The 16362-nt window shown below is 41.3% G+C and overlaps 1 protein-coding gene across 2 annotated transcripts in view; it reads left to right on the top strand.

The window, feature by feature from the left end:
* Ptprn2 (protein tyrosine phosphatase receptor type N2) overlaps nucleotides 1-16362 on the top strand; it is a 733386-nt gene that overhangs the window by 290051 nt on the left and 426973 nt on the right. The gene's annotated exons all lie outside the window — the stretch shown is intronic.

The raw sequence follows: 16362 nt of genomic DNA, 5'->3' as shown, positions 1-16362 counted from the left end.
TGTGAGTGCAACGCAGACATTCAGACCAGGGCAGCTTGGAGAGATCAGAAAGAAAGAGCAGGGTGGACGGGAAGGCAGGCAGGCTGTACTACACAAACTGGCAATGTGAGGCTGACGGAGCTCCCACATCTGTGAAGACTAGCTAATATTTAGAAGTCTGACCCCATGTGTTGGTGGTATGGAAGACCTGGAACTACAAAATATCTTACAAAGTTGGACATCTATTTCCCTGGGTCCTAGTCTCTCCATCTCCTCCCATGCTAAATGAAAGTAAATGTCCATTCAAAATTTGCACAGGAATTTCTGTGGTAAACTCAGTAGCAGGAAGCAGAAGTCTAGCTAACTAAGGTGTCAGTAAGTGAGCAGGTGAGTGTGGAACAGGCCCTTGCCAATGAATCACACATGGAGGCAACAGCGTGCCGCGTGGATGAAGAGACAAAGCAGTGGGCAACAGGAGCAGATCATGGCTGCCTGGGGCTGTGCAGTGGTAAGGGAGGGCACTTCTGTATGGGCAGAGAGCCCCTTGTGACAGCTGTCCATTGGGAAATATGAAAGGAAAAGTAACCCAATGCAAAATGTGTAAAAATTTTGAACAAGTACTTTATTAGGAAAAAATATACAAAGGGCCAATACAGGCTTCAAAGGTATTCTGTATTGGAGCAGGAGAGATGGATCCATGGTTAAGAGCCCTGGTTGCTCTTGCAGAGGACCCCAGGTTCAGCTCCCAGTACACACATGGTAACTCACAACTATTCATCAATTCAGTCCCAAGGGATCCGATACTCTCTTTTGACCTCCACAGGCAGCAGGAATGTGTGTGGTGCACACACGTGTAGGCAGACACTCACGCATACATGTCAATACAAGAAATCTTTTAAAAACTGTTCAGTGTCAATCATTAAGGTGTTCAAGAGCTTCCACTTCCTGTCCACTGGCCTGGCTAGGAGGGAGACAAGGTGGACGCACTATGGGCATTTATGGGGCGATAATGATGGATGGATATAATAATAATGTGTTGTATAGATATATAAAATATTTAAAGGATAGCTGTAAAATATAAAAATTGTGAAGTCAGCTCTAGCAAGGATGTGGAATAAGAGACAATTTCATACTCTTGAGAGTAACAACTGTTACAGCGGTGGTTTCTTCTGGAAAGGATTTCTGCTCTGTTGTACACAAAGCCAAGACTCATATTCTAAGCTGAGCATAGTGGCATGTGCCTGTGATTTCAGCACTTGGGAACTGGAGACAGCAGAATCAGAAGGATCAAGACCTTATCTGTCTCCCTCCCCCCCCCCTCTCTCTCTGTGTGTGTGTGCGTGTGTGTGTATGTGTGTGTGTGTGTGTGAACAAAGACGTGCCCCACTCAACTTTTACAGAATGTTACCTAGCTAGAGATAACATGACCGACCGTCTACGACAGGCCTGTTTTGCAGCCAGCCATGTGTGAAGAGGCGCCTCCTGGGAAGAAGTGTGTGGGTGCAGAGCCTCTGTCTTTTTTGTCAGCCTAGAGCTGAGGATGGAGGGCAGTTTGCATTGTTCATTTGATTTTTATTTTAAAAACCGCTCCTGCTCTCATTCCCTGACTGAGAGGAAGCCAGGCTCTGTGGACGCTGTTCCCAGGCTAGCTGATGTCCTCGCACGCTGGGGGAGCTGTCTCCAGTCTGGTTGCTATCCTCACACTTGGTCTGTCTGCAGACCAAGGGGCTGCCTATAACTCGCGGGAGCTGTTATGGGGCTGGGTACTGTCTTCAGTTCACACTGCGGTGCCTAACGCAGTCAGGAGTTCAGATCCAACAGTTTCCAAGTCCCTGACTTCCTGCTGGCTACCAATTGCCTAACTTCCACCAACACCAGAGAGACAGCCAGCTCTCTGCACAAGCATCCCAACGTACAGGAAACTGGAAGTGCTCACGGGTCAATAACCTGCTCAGGGGCCAATATGTGAAAGGAGTGGCGGGCTGTGTCCCGCCACCTGGCTCTCGGCTAGCTTTATTTGAAATAATTATATGGAAATTGTATTTATTTAAACATTGTTTGGCCCATTATCTGTAGCCTCTTATTGGCTAACTCATATATTGATTTAACTCATTTTTAATGATTTGTGTAGCACCACGAGGTGGTGGCTTATCGGGAGGATTTTAATCGGCATCCGTCTCGGAGCGGAGAGTCCATGGCAACTGTCTCACTTTCCTTCTTTTTAGTATTTTGTTTTGTTTACTCCACCCACCTATGTTTTGACCTATTAGGCCAAACAGTTTCTTTATTAATTAGCCAATAAAAACAACAAAAATACATAAAACTCTCCTACATCACCAATAACCGGCTCAGGGGCCAATAACCTGCTCACATGCCTCCCATGGTGTAGCGAGGAGGGCCAGAGGTGTGCTGTGACAGCCGTCGGGTGTTTCTGAGGACCTATGGAGACCTTTGTGATACTTTTCTTCCCAGGATTACTTCCAGGCCTTTACCTCCCTGCTTTCACCTCTGGGTGGGCAGCTGAATTACCCCACTGACGGCAAGGATGGCTGACCTGCTGGAAGAGGAGGCCAGCTGTAAAAACCACCGAAATGTCTACCTTTAAATGAGAGTGGGCAGGGGCTTTCAGAGTGGACTGGCCACAGACTAAGAGAGCCACTTTCAAACAGTTACTTACGAATAGAGCTGGATTCAGAGTCCTGGAGCTGCTGTCAGGCCTGACTTTGATGCATGTTTATTCCTCAACTGAAGTCACCAAACTCCACTTTCTAGTTCACCAGATCCCACACGTCATGCCAGGCTAGCAGAGGAGTGCTTTGTCTGTATGCAGCAAGACCCTGCTAGCCCCAGCTCTGCCAACTTGCACTAAAATGTCTCGTCTACTTATCTTTGAGGTGAGGTAATTGCTTCTCATTTGAAGACAGAAGCGGATTAGGAAGAGCGAAAGCATGAAGCCCAGGAAGCCAGGCAGTTGTATAGCAAAGTCAGGCACTGTGTGCTTCTTCTTCTCTCACTGTCTCTGACTGTGAAGTGAGTCGTGTGGGAACTCTGCCCCAATCCAGGCTTCCCTGTCCTTAGCCTGGTAGAAGGCTAGAGGTGCGGCAGGCGGAGAAGATGTGGTGTGAGTTAGACATGGATGGCAGAGAGTAGGACATCAAGAGTGACCACATCTTTGCCATTCACTGTTTTCTTTCAGAAGGCTCCTAAGCTCGCTGATGGGGAGTCATCTGCACAGGCCCCCAGCAGCACCTGCGTTGGACCACTGACTTTATCAGATTATGCGACTCTCAGTTTACCAGTTAATGGCTCTGCATCTTCATGATTTTGTGAACTATGGAGCTTGTCATCTCCACAACAAGTACAAATACAAAGGATACTTCTTCCCTTCCATGAGGGCAGCAATGAAGCAGCTGTGAGGACCTAGGAAAACCTACTTAGCCTCATAGACTCCATTTTGTAAAAGGGCCTCCATCTTAAGACATCTGGTAACCAGGGGTTGAATTCAGTTCCAGAGACACAGCCAATTAGAAGACAGGTCAGTGACTCCACAGGGTCCAGATGTTCCTGTGGACATTCTGTCAGCAGCTTGTGTTTCTGCACCAACGGCCTGACCAATCACCTTGCCCCATCTGCTGACCCAATCCCGGAACACCAAGACATGGAACTCCCTGCTTGTGTTTTTTCCATTAAAAACTCACTCTACCCTGAGTTCGGAGCTGTTCGAATCACTTCCATCCACTGTGTTGGAGTGTTGGGTTGTGGACCAAGCTCAAGCTTGTGTGTTTGCATCAGAAACAAGCTCCTTGGTGGTCTCACTGGTGGTTCACACAACACAGGCCTAACACATCCTGGTTACTTCATGCAGCTAGGAAGCAGTGCACACAGTAGGTCACACAAAGCCTGAGCCCTCTTGGGATCTGACATCACTAGATGTTGAGATATAGATAAAGAGACCTAGAAAGACAGATACAGAGAGACAGAGGCATAGGAGAGAGATAGACATAAAAATATAAAGACACAGAAAAACAAACATGCAGAGCAAGGCAAAGAAAGAGATAGAGAGAGATACATACATAAAGACACACAGATACTGAGACACAGAGAGGTAGAGAGAGAAACACAGAGACAGAGCGGAGAGATGGAAAGAAAAAGAGAGACACAAACATCTATAACAAACTGACAGGGAGAACAAAAACACCTTCCCCTACCATTCCCATGACTAAAGCCTTACATCAGTATCTGGCTAGCTGGTACCTCCCTGCCTCCCCAGTGTGTCATGCTATGAGGCCATCTCATTAAGAAGCCTTCTAGTCCACCCTCACCTGCACTGTTTTGTTAGGCCTGTGGCAACATCTTGATCAACATGACTGTCAACTCTGCCTTTGGGCACACTGGAGAAGACGTGTGCAGTGTTTTCAATGATGTCCTGGTTTGAATTGACTGCTTTGATTTGGATCCTTGACATAAGAGAATATCTGATGAGCTGGGTGGTCAGTTTGTAGATGAGTCTTGTCTACGTAGAGTGTCCTGTGGGGGTTCTAGGACCTCCAGACCTTCCTGTCAGTCTGAACAGTAGCTGTGCAGACAGACACAGGGTGGGGAAACAAGAGAGGTACTCTGCTCTAAGAAGGAGGCCAGATTTTTCCCCTGGCACTGCAGCCTGCAAATCTAATAGCAAGGGAGCTGCTCTCTTGATCACCTGGGCAGATGAGCAAATGAGGCAGGCCTCAGCTCCATGAAGTTGTTCTGACTTGACCCATGGAATGCAATCACTTCATCAAAAAGTATTGTTTTTCTGAACCTCTCTATAGTGTAATTCTAATTAGTGATTGATTTCTGTGACCCTTTTTGATTCTTTGTTAATCTGCAAGCTGTTTGAGTACAGGACCATGTTGGAACGACTCTTTCCACTAGAATGTCATTAGAAGTTCAACACGTAGTGGCAATAGCAATGCTGCTGCTAATGGTAGGTTTGCTGCTGAGTGCAGGGATGCTGAAGGTGATGCTGATAGAGGCAGTGGTGCTCATGGGTAGGATGCTGTAGATGGTGGGGTACTGCTGTTGTAGATGTTGCGGATGGTTATAGTTGCATATTATTTGTATTTTGATAAAGTTACAAGAGGTCAGGTAATGGTGAATAGTGACATATACCTTTAATCCCAGAATTTGGAAGACAGAGGCAATGGGCTCTCTGTGAGTTCAAGGCCACCCTGGGCTACACAAGATCAATGCAGAAACAAATACAGATAGTGCTGGTCTACATCTATAATCCTGGTACTAGGAGTCATGCCTTCAATCCCAGAACTAGAGGGAATATAAAATGAGAGGAGAGAGAAGCTTAATCTGCAGTCTCCCAGCCTTGGTAGAGTTTAAGGCTTCTTTAGTGGCTTGACTGATTTGCTTTTCTGGTTTTCAGGTTTAATCCCAATATCTTTCTCTGGGATTTTATTATTCATGCTACAAATAGTACAGATGCTGTTTACGGTGTAGATGCTGCTGCTGCTGTAGGCATTGCTGATGGTGCTGCTGATGGCGAGGATACTGCTGCTGCTGTATATACTGCTGATAGTTATAGAGCTATATTATTTATGTTTTAATAAATTAGGCTACCTGAAGATCAGTGCAAAGCAACCGGACTATTCAAAGCCGGAGAAACCAGGCAGTGGTAGCACACACCTTTAATCCTAGCAGTCAAACTAGTTAGCTATAGAGACCAGGTAGTGTTGATGCACGCCTTTAATCCCAGCACCAAAGCAGAATAAAAAAACAGGAGAAGATAGGTCTCACTCAGATCAGTCTAATCTGAGGGTTTATGGAGCAAGGATTGCCTATTTTTTGGTTTGATTTTTTAATCTTCAAGTTGAATCTCAATATCTGTCTCTTAATTTTAATTATGCATGATACATTGGTGCCCAATGTTTGAAGTAAAAATTCCTGAACACGACATTTGCCTGTAGCTTTACAGCCACTGGCTTATGCCAGAATTACATATTGCTGGAGTCACTGCCCCACCAGCTCTCCCTGAACCCCCTTCTTGGGCTCCTCCTGCCAAGCTAGGTAGTTAGCTGCCTTGAGATCTAGGTAGGTGTTTACTGTTCTGTGCAGCAGCCATAAGCCTCATATCCACAGCTACATCGTTGGAAGATTTGTTATACAACTGGGAATTCTTAAAATGAGGAATTAGTTAAAAGAGAGAGATTTTTTCCCACATTAAAAATGGGAAACAGTATTCCATTGGAGGGATTTGTGTCTCCTATGATACACGATGGGCAGTTTGGAAGTGGAATAGCTAGATGAGAGAATAACTGATTCAGATGGGATTTATGCAATGTCAGTAGTAAACATTATCAGCCTCGTAATTTTTATTGTATCACTAAAAAAGCTGGTAAATCTGAGTGCTAAATAAAGACCTTAGAAAAACTTAGTAAATAGGTCATAGAGCTATTCAAATTCAGACAGAGAAATTTAATGGAGAACCAATTTCAGTGTTGCATTATAAGAATAGAGAGGAACAGTCTAAGGTTTTCTTCTTTTCTTTTTTATTTTAATTTATTTCTTTTTAATTTTATTTTTTAAAAAGAAAACAAACTATCTTTTTTCATTTTACATGCCAATCTCAGTTTCAACTCCCTTCCCTCCTCCAATTCCCTCCATCTTACCCCACAACCACATCCCCATCCACTCCTCAGAGAGGGTAAGGTACATTGCTGTGGGGAAGGTCCAAGGCCCTCCCTGCTATACCTAGGCTAAGCAAGGAATTCATTGAAAGAGAATGGGCTCCTAAAAAGCCAGTACAAACAGTAGGGATAAATCCAGGTGCCACTGCCAGTGGCTTCACAGTTTGTCACAGCCACACAACTATCACCTACCTTCAGAGGGAATAGTTTGGGCCTATACTAGTTCCTCCTCTGTCTGGCTGAAGTTGGTAAGCTCCCATTAGCTCAGGTAGACTGTTTCAGTGGGTGTCCCCATAATGTCTTGATCTCTTTGCTCATATTCTCACTCTTCCCACTCTTCAGCTGGACTTTGGGAGCTCAGCCCAGGGCTCTGCTGCAGGTCTCTGTCTCTGTTTCCATCAGTTTCTGGATGAAGGATCTGTAGTGACATTTAATATATTAATCAATCTAACTACAGGGCAAGGTCAGTTCATGTACCCTTTCCTCTATTGCTTTGGGTCTTAGCTGGGATCATCCTTGTGGATTTCTGGGAATTTCTCTAGTGTGAGGTTTCTTGCTAGCCTCATAATGACTTCTTCAATCAAAATATCTCTTTCCTTGCTCTCATCTCTTTCCTTCCTCCATCTCAACTATCCTGTTCCCTCAAGTTCTCCTCCCCCTTCCCTTCACCCCTCTCTTCTCTTGCTGCCCTCCCTACTCTCCCCACCCTCATGCTCCCAATTTTGTCAGGTGATCTTGTCTATTTTTTCCTTTCCAGGTAGATCAATATATGTTTTTCTTAGGGTTCATCTTATTACTTACTTCCCTCAGGTAATGGACTATAGGCTCATTATCCTTTGCTTTACAACTAATATCCACTTATGAATGAGTACATACTATGTTCATTTTTATTGGTCTTTGTTACCTCACTCAGGATGATTTTTTGTAGTTCCATCCATTTGCATGCATGGATGCAGTGAATGCAAAATACTTCAAGATATCATAGTTTTTACCACTGAGTAGTACTCCATTGTATAAATGTACCACATTTTCTATATCCATTTTTCAGCTGAGGGTCATCTAGGTTGTTTCCAGGTTCTAGCTATTACAAATAATGCTGCTATGAACATAGTCGAACAAATGTGCTCGTAGTGTCATTGAGCATCCTTTGGGTATATGCCCAATAGTGGTATTGCTGGGTCCTGAGGTAGGTTGATCCCCAATTTTCTGAAAACCAAAACAAAACAAAACAAAATGCCATAATGATTTTCAAAGTAGTTGTATAAGTTTGTATTCCCACCAGCAATGGAGGAGGGTTTCCCTTGCTCCACATTCTCCCAGAGTAAGCTGTCATTGGTGTTTTTGATCTTAGCCATTCTGACTGGTGTAAGATGGTATCTCAGATTTGTTTTGATTTGAATTTCCCTGATGGCTAAGGATGTTGAACATTTCCTTAAGTGTCTTTCAACCATTTAAAAAAATGAGGTACAGAACTAAATAGGGAATTCTCAACAGAAGAATCTCAAATGGTTGATGAATGCATCTATTTCCTTGTAGGTTATAGCTCTACTTAAATTGTTCACCTGTTCTTGATTTAATTTTGGTATGTGGTTAAACTCTCCAGAAAATTGTCCATTTCTTTTATATTTTCCAATTTTGTATGGAAAATTTCCAGGTTTTTTAAGTATGACCTAATGATTCTCTGAATTTCCTTGGTTTCTATTGTTATGTTCCCCTTTTTATTTCTGATTTTGTTAATTTGGATGTTCTCTCTCTGCCTTTTGATTAGTTTGGATAAAAGTTTATCTATATTGTTGATTTTCTCAAAGAACCAGCCCTTTGTTTCATTGATTCTTTGTATTGTTCTCTTTTTTCTCTTTTATTGATTTCAGCCCTCAGTTTGATTATTTCCTATCATCTACTCCTCCTGGGTGAGTCTGCTTCTTTTTGTTCTAGAGATTTCAGATGTGCTGTTAAGTAGCTAGCGTGAGATTTCTCCACTTACTTTATGTAGGTACTTAGTGCTATGAACTTTTCTCTTAGTACTGATTTTATCGTGTCCCATAGGTTTGGGTATGTTGTGCCTTTATTTTCATTGAATTCTAGGATGTCTTTAATTTCTTTCTTTATTCTTTCCTTGACCCAGGGGTGGTTCAATTGGGCACTGTTCTATTTTCATGAGTTTGTAGTCTTTCTGCAATTAGTGTTGTTGTTAAATTCTAACTTTAAACCGTGGTGATTCGGTAAGATACATGGGATTATTCATATTTTTTTTGTATCTGTTGATGTTTGCTTTGCTATTAAGTATGTGGTCAATTTTAGACAAGGTTACATGAGGTGCTAAGAAGAAAATATATTCTTTTGTGTTTGGGTGGGGTGTTCTGTAGGTGTCTGTTAAGTCCGTTTGAGTTATGACATCCGTTAGTTCTCTAATTTCTCTGTTAAGTTTCTGTCTTGTTGGCCTTTTCACTGTGGAGAATGGGGTGTTGAAATCTCCTACTATTAGTGTGTGGGGTTTGAAGTGCAATTTAAACTTTAGTAATGTTTCTTTTACATATGTGGATGTTCTTATATTTGGGGCATAGATGTTCAAGGTTGAGACTTCATCTTGATGGATTGAGTTCCTGTTATGAGTATAAAGGGTCCTTCTCCATCTCTTCTGATTGATTTTAGTTTGAAATCAATTTTGTTAGATATTAGAATAGCCACACCCACTCGTTTCTTTGGTCCATTTGATAGGAAAATCTTTTCCCAATCCTTTACTCTGAGGTAATGTTTCTCTTGTGGTCGAGGTGTGTTTCTTCTTTATAGCCAAAAGGTTGCATGCTGCTTTTGTATCCATTTTGTTAGCCTGTGTCTTTTTATAGGTAAATTGAGTTCATTGATTTTAGGATATATTAATGACCGCTCTTGGGGATTTGCTGGTATGAAGTTATCTGTTGCCTGTGTTTTTGTGGGTGCAGTTAGCTTCTGTGGGTTGTAGTTTTCCTCCTAGTACACTCTGTATGGCTGAATTTGTGGATAGGTATCATTTGTCTTGTTTTGTCATAGAATATCTTGTTTTCTACATCGATGATGAATGAAAGCTTTACTGGGTATAGTAGTCTGGGCTTGCACCTGTGGTCTCTTAGTGTCTGCAGCACATCTGTCCAGGCTTTCATGGTTTCCATTGAGAAGTCAGGTGTAATTCTGATAGATCTGCCTTTATATGTTGCGTGATCTTTTTGCTTTGCGGCTCTTAATATTCTTTCTTTACTCTGCATGTTTTGTATTTATTACATGGTGAGGGGACTTTTAAAAAAAATTTTGGTCTAGTCTATTTGGTGTTCTTTAAGCTTCTTGTACCTTCGTATGGCTATCCTTCTTTAGGTTGGGCTAACACAGCAATGAATTTGTAGAGATGGGATTTGATACATCAATGGAATAATCAGATTAACATTCCCACAATCTTAGAAACAAACCATAAATTAATGTGTGTTTCTAGGAAAAAATAATACAAGGTTTTATAAAGAATAGTCACTGATGGCTCAGGTTGTACAATAACAGCTGCTGATATTTCAAAAGCACCAACAGCCTTACCTTTAAAATTATTGACAGACAAACCTGTATGGGTTAAGCAATGGCCTTAAACAATAAAGAAACTGCAGGCTTTAGAACAGCTGGTACAGGAGCAACTAGATGCTTAGCATATTGAAGAATCAACCAACCCTTGGAATTCTCCTCTATTTGTTGTTAAAAAGAAATCTGGATCATGGGAATGGTAATACATCTAAGATGGGCTCTCTACAGGTTGGCATTCCTTTGCCTTTTCTGTTGCCTAAAGAATGACCTCTTGAATCTAAAATGGCTGAGCGACACTTAAGGAAATGCTCAACATCTTTAGCCATCAGAGAAATGCAAATCAAAACAACTCTGAGAGTCCATCTTACACCTGTAAGAATGGCCAAGATCAAAATCACTGATGACAACTTATGCTGGAGAGGTTGTGGGTAAAGGGAACACTCCTACATTCCTGGTGGGAGTGAAAATTGGTACAGCTTCTTTGGATATCAATATGGCAATTCTCAAAAAAAATAGGAAACTGTCTTCCTCAAGACCCAGCAATACAACTTTTGGGTATATACCCAAAGGATACTAAATTGTACCACAAGGACATGTGCTCAACTATATTCATAGCAGCACTGTTTGTCATAGCCAGAACCTGGAAACAACCTAAATGCCCCTCAACTGAAGAATGGATTATGAAAATGTGGTACATTTACACAATAGACTACTACAAGGCATAAGAAAATTATGACATCTTGAAATTTGCAGGCAAATGGATGGATCTAGAAAACATCATATTGAGAGGTAACCCAGACCCAGAAAGACACATATTACACATACTCACTCATAAGTAACTTTTAGACACAAAACAAAGAAAAACCAGCCTACAATTCACAATCCCAGAGAACATAGACAACAATGAGGACTGTAAGAGAGACATACATGGACCTAATCTGCCTGGGGAATAGAAAAAGACAAGATCTCCTGAGTAAATTGAGAGCATGGGGACCATGGGGGACTGTTGAAGAGGAGGGGAGAGGAAGGGAGGGGAGCAGAGAAAAATGTATAGCTCAATAAAATCAATAAAAAAGAACAGCCTCTTAATAGTTATTGATTTTAAAGATTGCTTCTTCACTATAGCTTTATAAGAAAAAGACAGAGAAAAATTTGCCTTCACAGTGCCTACTTATAATAATTCTCAGCCTGCTAAAAAGATATCAAGGAAGATTCTCCCATGGGGAATGTTAAATAGCCTCACAGTGTACTAATATTTTGTAAGTCAGTCATTGGAAATAATATAAATCATTTTCTGAAGCTATAGTTTATCATTACATAGATGACATTTTACTATCTGATTCAAATGTATATGCTTTAAAAAGAATATTTGAAGAAGTGAAGAAAATTTTACCTGTTGTATACTAAAAACTGCACCTGAAAAAATACAAAGAGGAGAGAGTCTATTAATTATTTAGGTTATAAGATAGGTTTACAAATAATTAGATCCCAAAAGGTGCAAATTAGGAGAGATCAATTGTAGACTTCTTATGATTTCCAAAGATTGCTAGGAGACATTTCCCATCTATGGGGCACTATTGGGATAGGCTCTGATGACCTGATTAATTTAAACAAAACCTTAGATGGTGACAGAAATTTAAATAGTCCCAAGAAATTATCGGATGAAGGAGAGAGAATTGGCTTTGGTTGAAGAGAAATTACAGAAGGCACATGTGGAATGTGTGAATCTGAATCTTAGCTGTATTCTTGTCTTACTACTTTCCATACCTAGCCCTACAGGAATTTTAATGCAGAGGGAGGATATTATCCTAGATTGGATCTTTTAACCACATAAACCTAGTAAAAAACTAAAATCTTATGTGGAAAAGGTCTCTGAGTTAATTCTAAAAGGAAAATTGAGACTTTGTCAATAAGCAGGAATAGATATAGCAGAAATCACAATACCTTTTAGAAATGATGAAACTGTAAAATTATTGGAAGAAAGTAATCCTTGGAAAGAACTTGTAGTATATTTTGGGGGAGAGAGATTGACAACTATCTCTAAAACAAGAGAATTTGACTTATAAAGAGAACTAAGGGGATCCTTCCTCACATTGTATGGAGCACACCAATAACTGAGCCCCTACAGTCTATACTAATGCAGGTAAATCAGGAAAGGCAGGTTACAAATCAGAAAATTTAAGTAATGTGGATCAAAGCCCTTATGATTCTATCCAGAAGTCAGAATTATATATGTTATTCTTATGGTTTTATAAAGGAATAAATTAAAGGAACTTTAAAGAAGTTAAAGGAACTTTAACTTCTCAATGTAGTTACCAATTCAAAATATGGAGAAAGAGTTGTTTTGCATATTAAAATGACTGAATTTATACCAGATGATATAAAATTGATTTTATTATTTATTCAGTTACAAGATATAATCAGGAATAGGAGTCATTCCTTATACATAACACACATCCAATCTCATATGGGTCTGCCAGGTCTTCTAGCACAAGGTATTGAAGAAATCAATCAATTAATGATTGGAAATGTGATGAAGGCCTCAGAATATCATTGAAAAAGTCATGTAAACAACAAACAAAGGTTTAAAAAAGACTTTGCCATCATGTGGCACCATGCCAAAGAAAATATAAGGAAATGGTATTTCCTTTTTCTTTATACAACCAAACACCACCACCTGCAGGAAGTAATCTGAAGGGTACTCAAATAATAATGCTAATGATGTTTTTTGTAGTCTGAAGCTAGTTTTGGAGTTGGAGTGTGACTCTCTCCTTCTCTAAACCCAAATATTCATATTAAAGTGAAATCCAAAATCTCTGTCTCATGTCAGAAGAATTACCTGATATTGGACAGAAGTAAAACAAAAATTTAGAGACTGTCTTATTGCCACCAATCTTTTAATCTTTTGGTTTTATATTGACTCTAACAACTTTTCTTATGACATATGTATATATGTTTTAAACTTTTCATCATGATATTAATGATTATATAGAGTACTAACTACTTCTAGAAAAAGGTTTCATCCACCTTCCTGTACATGATTGAGTCTCATGTTTTTGAGACACGGCATCAGTTTTTGGCCGTGAACCATTAGCGTGCCTGACAGTGACCTTTGAATTCTCCAAAAAGAGGATGGGGCCCTACAACGGTGATTCCTCCAGGGCTATGATAACACCATTAAGCTGAAAAACACCACCTATAGATCGACTTTGGACTACAAACTGCTCAGAACAATTTTGAGGTGGCTACCTTCGATGATCCAGCTTAGTAGACTACTCTAGCCAGGATGTTGGATGAGTCATGCACTTTTCCATAGACTGGATCTCCTAGCTCTTGACAATTAACCCAAATTTTTGTTTTCAGGATCCCCTAAAGATATCATGGCCCTCAGAGAGCAGGAAGTAAATTTAAGTATACAATACCCACATTCCCAGAGGTGGGATACATGGTTTTTGAACATTAAATGGGTTGTGGACATTTGTCATTGTTTAGCGATGTTGGCTACAAGCTGTTATTGGTTAAGGCCAGGAGGAAAGTTGAACAGCGGATATTAGATTCAGAGTCCTTGTTTTGAAAAGAAAAATGGGGAATATAATTATAATAGGATAAAAGGTACATTATTAAATCTACTCTTAAAAGAAAACAGGGAAGATATAGATAGATACGATAAGATAAAAAACTGGATTATGGAATCTACTTTTAAAAAGGAATTATTGGCTTTAAATGTTTTACATTGGATTGGACTTTTGTATATTTTATAAAATGTTGTATATTGATACAAATTTGAGATTAATTTTGTTAGAACATACTGTACATACATTTCTAGTCTTGTTCAAGGTATTGTACCTATACAACTGATTTAACAATGCAATGCAAATTTTTAGTCCTTGAAACTTGATATTACCAACTGTTTAGGATAATAAGAAAGTGCAGTAATGGCCGTAATGGCCAGGGATGCTGTCATGCCCATCCACTTCCATGTGATTGATGTTAAGACACTCTGGAGCTTGTGTCTGGGTGGGTCTGGAATAGACTTCCTCCTTTGAGTTGCTGAAGAACAAGTCCCCTCCTGGTTTTGCTACCAGCCTCTTATTGCCCCTCTGAAGGCAACAGACTTACTCTGCCATTGCATGGGACGAGAGAATCCAACTGTGGAACCAACGTTTTCTTAGTTTTTTTTTTCCTTTGAGACTCTTATTTGTGCTATATGTGGGGATGCTCTTCCCTTCTCTTTGCCTTAATTTGAGACATATTATAAACGCAGAGCAGATTGTCTGCCCCAGCCTGCTGCACAGATGTGCTGAGCCTTGTGCCTCTGCCTGGAGCTGTCCAAGTGGGGTGCTAATTAGAGATCCTTTGAGTGGAGCCTATCAGGCTGCATCGGAGTGAGAAGAGGAAGGATGCTGCAGGCACATTAATGAGCATTCGGATGTGAGCCCCGGCCTCTGGTGCAGTGACCCGGCCCTGTGAGCAGACTCCTGAAAGGCGGAGTGGCGGAGCCTGTAACTGATCCGCACCTGATTTGTGGGGAATGGCTGGAGCGGCTGCTCTTGTGGCAGTGTTCTTGCTCCTGTGTCCCCTCCCCTTACTTTTTGTTTTCTAAAAGAAGACCAGTTGATTTCAGCTAGTCTTGCACACAGAACTAAACAATTTGGATGATAACTAGAGTTATATCATTTTGGAAACAATAACAACAGCAGAAGAAGAGTCTAAGAGGTGACGGTGAAACTCTTTTGTCTGAAGAAACAAGTTTCAAAAGGTGAAATGAGAAAAGGTTAAAGTTCTTACACAGAAGCTGCTCCAGGACCCATAGCAAACATGTTCTGATCCCCAGCGTCCTGTAGGGAAAGTCTGTGCCAAGGGGTGGCAGAATAGCTTGGTTGGTGACATGCTTCCTGCGAAAACATAAGGACCTGAATTGGGATGCCTGGCATCCATGTCAAAAAGCAGGAATGATGACACGTTCCTGTGATTCCAAAGATGAGTAGGAGGAGGCAGGAGCAGCCTTGGGGCTTTCCAGCCTGTTAGTCTTGCCAAATTAGTGAAGTCCATGTTCAGTGAGGATTTTTTTGTATCAGAATACCATAGTGGAGAAAGTAACAAGATAAGACCCCCAGGCTAAGCTCTGGCCTCCATCTGCACATGCACATATGTGTATACACACAGAGACATGTTCTCTCCCTCTCTCAAGTAGGATTTAGACGGTGAACAGTCAGGGTTGGGAAAGGAGGAGGCTTCAGTCCTTCAGGCAGGCACTTGGAACCTCTGTTGAAGGGGAGGTGTGTTTGCAGCAAAGCTATCCTCCTGAGCCACAGCAAACACCCACACTGCAGAAGATTCCCATATTTCTTTAGAGACGATGTACAAATGGTTGCTCGGCAATAAGATCCCTCAACATCAGCAGCCACCAGAGGAATGCAAGCAAAGCAACACCATAGACAAAACAGACAGAAGGTGGCAATACCCTACCTCCCAGACACAGTACGGCTGGTGTAAGTAACCATGAGGATAATGTGATGACAGTGTTGAGGAGAAATTGCTCCCGTTCTTTGCTTGGTAGGGCCGCAAAACAAGCTGGCAGCTCTTGAAATATTAAATATTTTGAGTGATAATATGACCCTATGAATTAATCTGTTAGACTTATACCCAAGGGAACCAAAATATGTCCATCTCCCAGACTTCGCAGCTTCCAGTGATCTAACAGCATTATTCAAAGTGACCCAGAGTGGAAGGCTGCCTGGGTGTCCTTCCTCTGGTCCGTGAAACATTAGAACATGGTAACATTGTGTAGAGGAGGCTCACTCAGCCCAGAGGAGGATGGAGACCTTGGCACATGCTATAGAGTGAGCCATATGCAAATGACCACTTTCCATGAGGGTCCATTTACAGAAATGTCTGCAGAGGAACATGCTCTCAGATGCAGAAATTAAAACTGTGGTTGTCTGGGCTGGTGACAGAGAAATGGGAGCCTGCACCATGTTTTGATTTGGTAATGTTCTGGAGTTATTTAGTGGTGATGTTTGCACATCTGTAAACACATTAAAAATCACAGAACTGTATGATTGCGTGGCCTGGTGCATCTCAAGAAAGCTGCTACTTAAAAACCATTGCTGCAGTAACTATGAAGGGTGGAGTTTGGCCAATCAACAGTGCTCATGTGTCAGAG

The sequence above is a fragment of the Myodes glareolus genome, chromosome 11 (assembly GCF_982192425.1).
Source record: "Myodes glareolus chromosome 11, mMyoGla1.1, whole genome shotgun sequence".
NCBI lineage: Eukaryota > Metazoa > Chordata > Mammalia > Rodentia > Cricetidae > Myodes > Myodes glareolus.
This window is presented reverse-complemented; position numbering and strand designations above follow the sequence as displayed.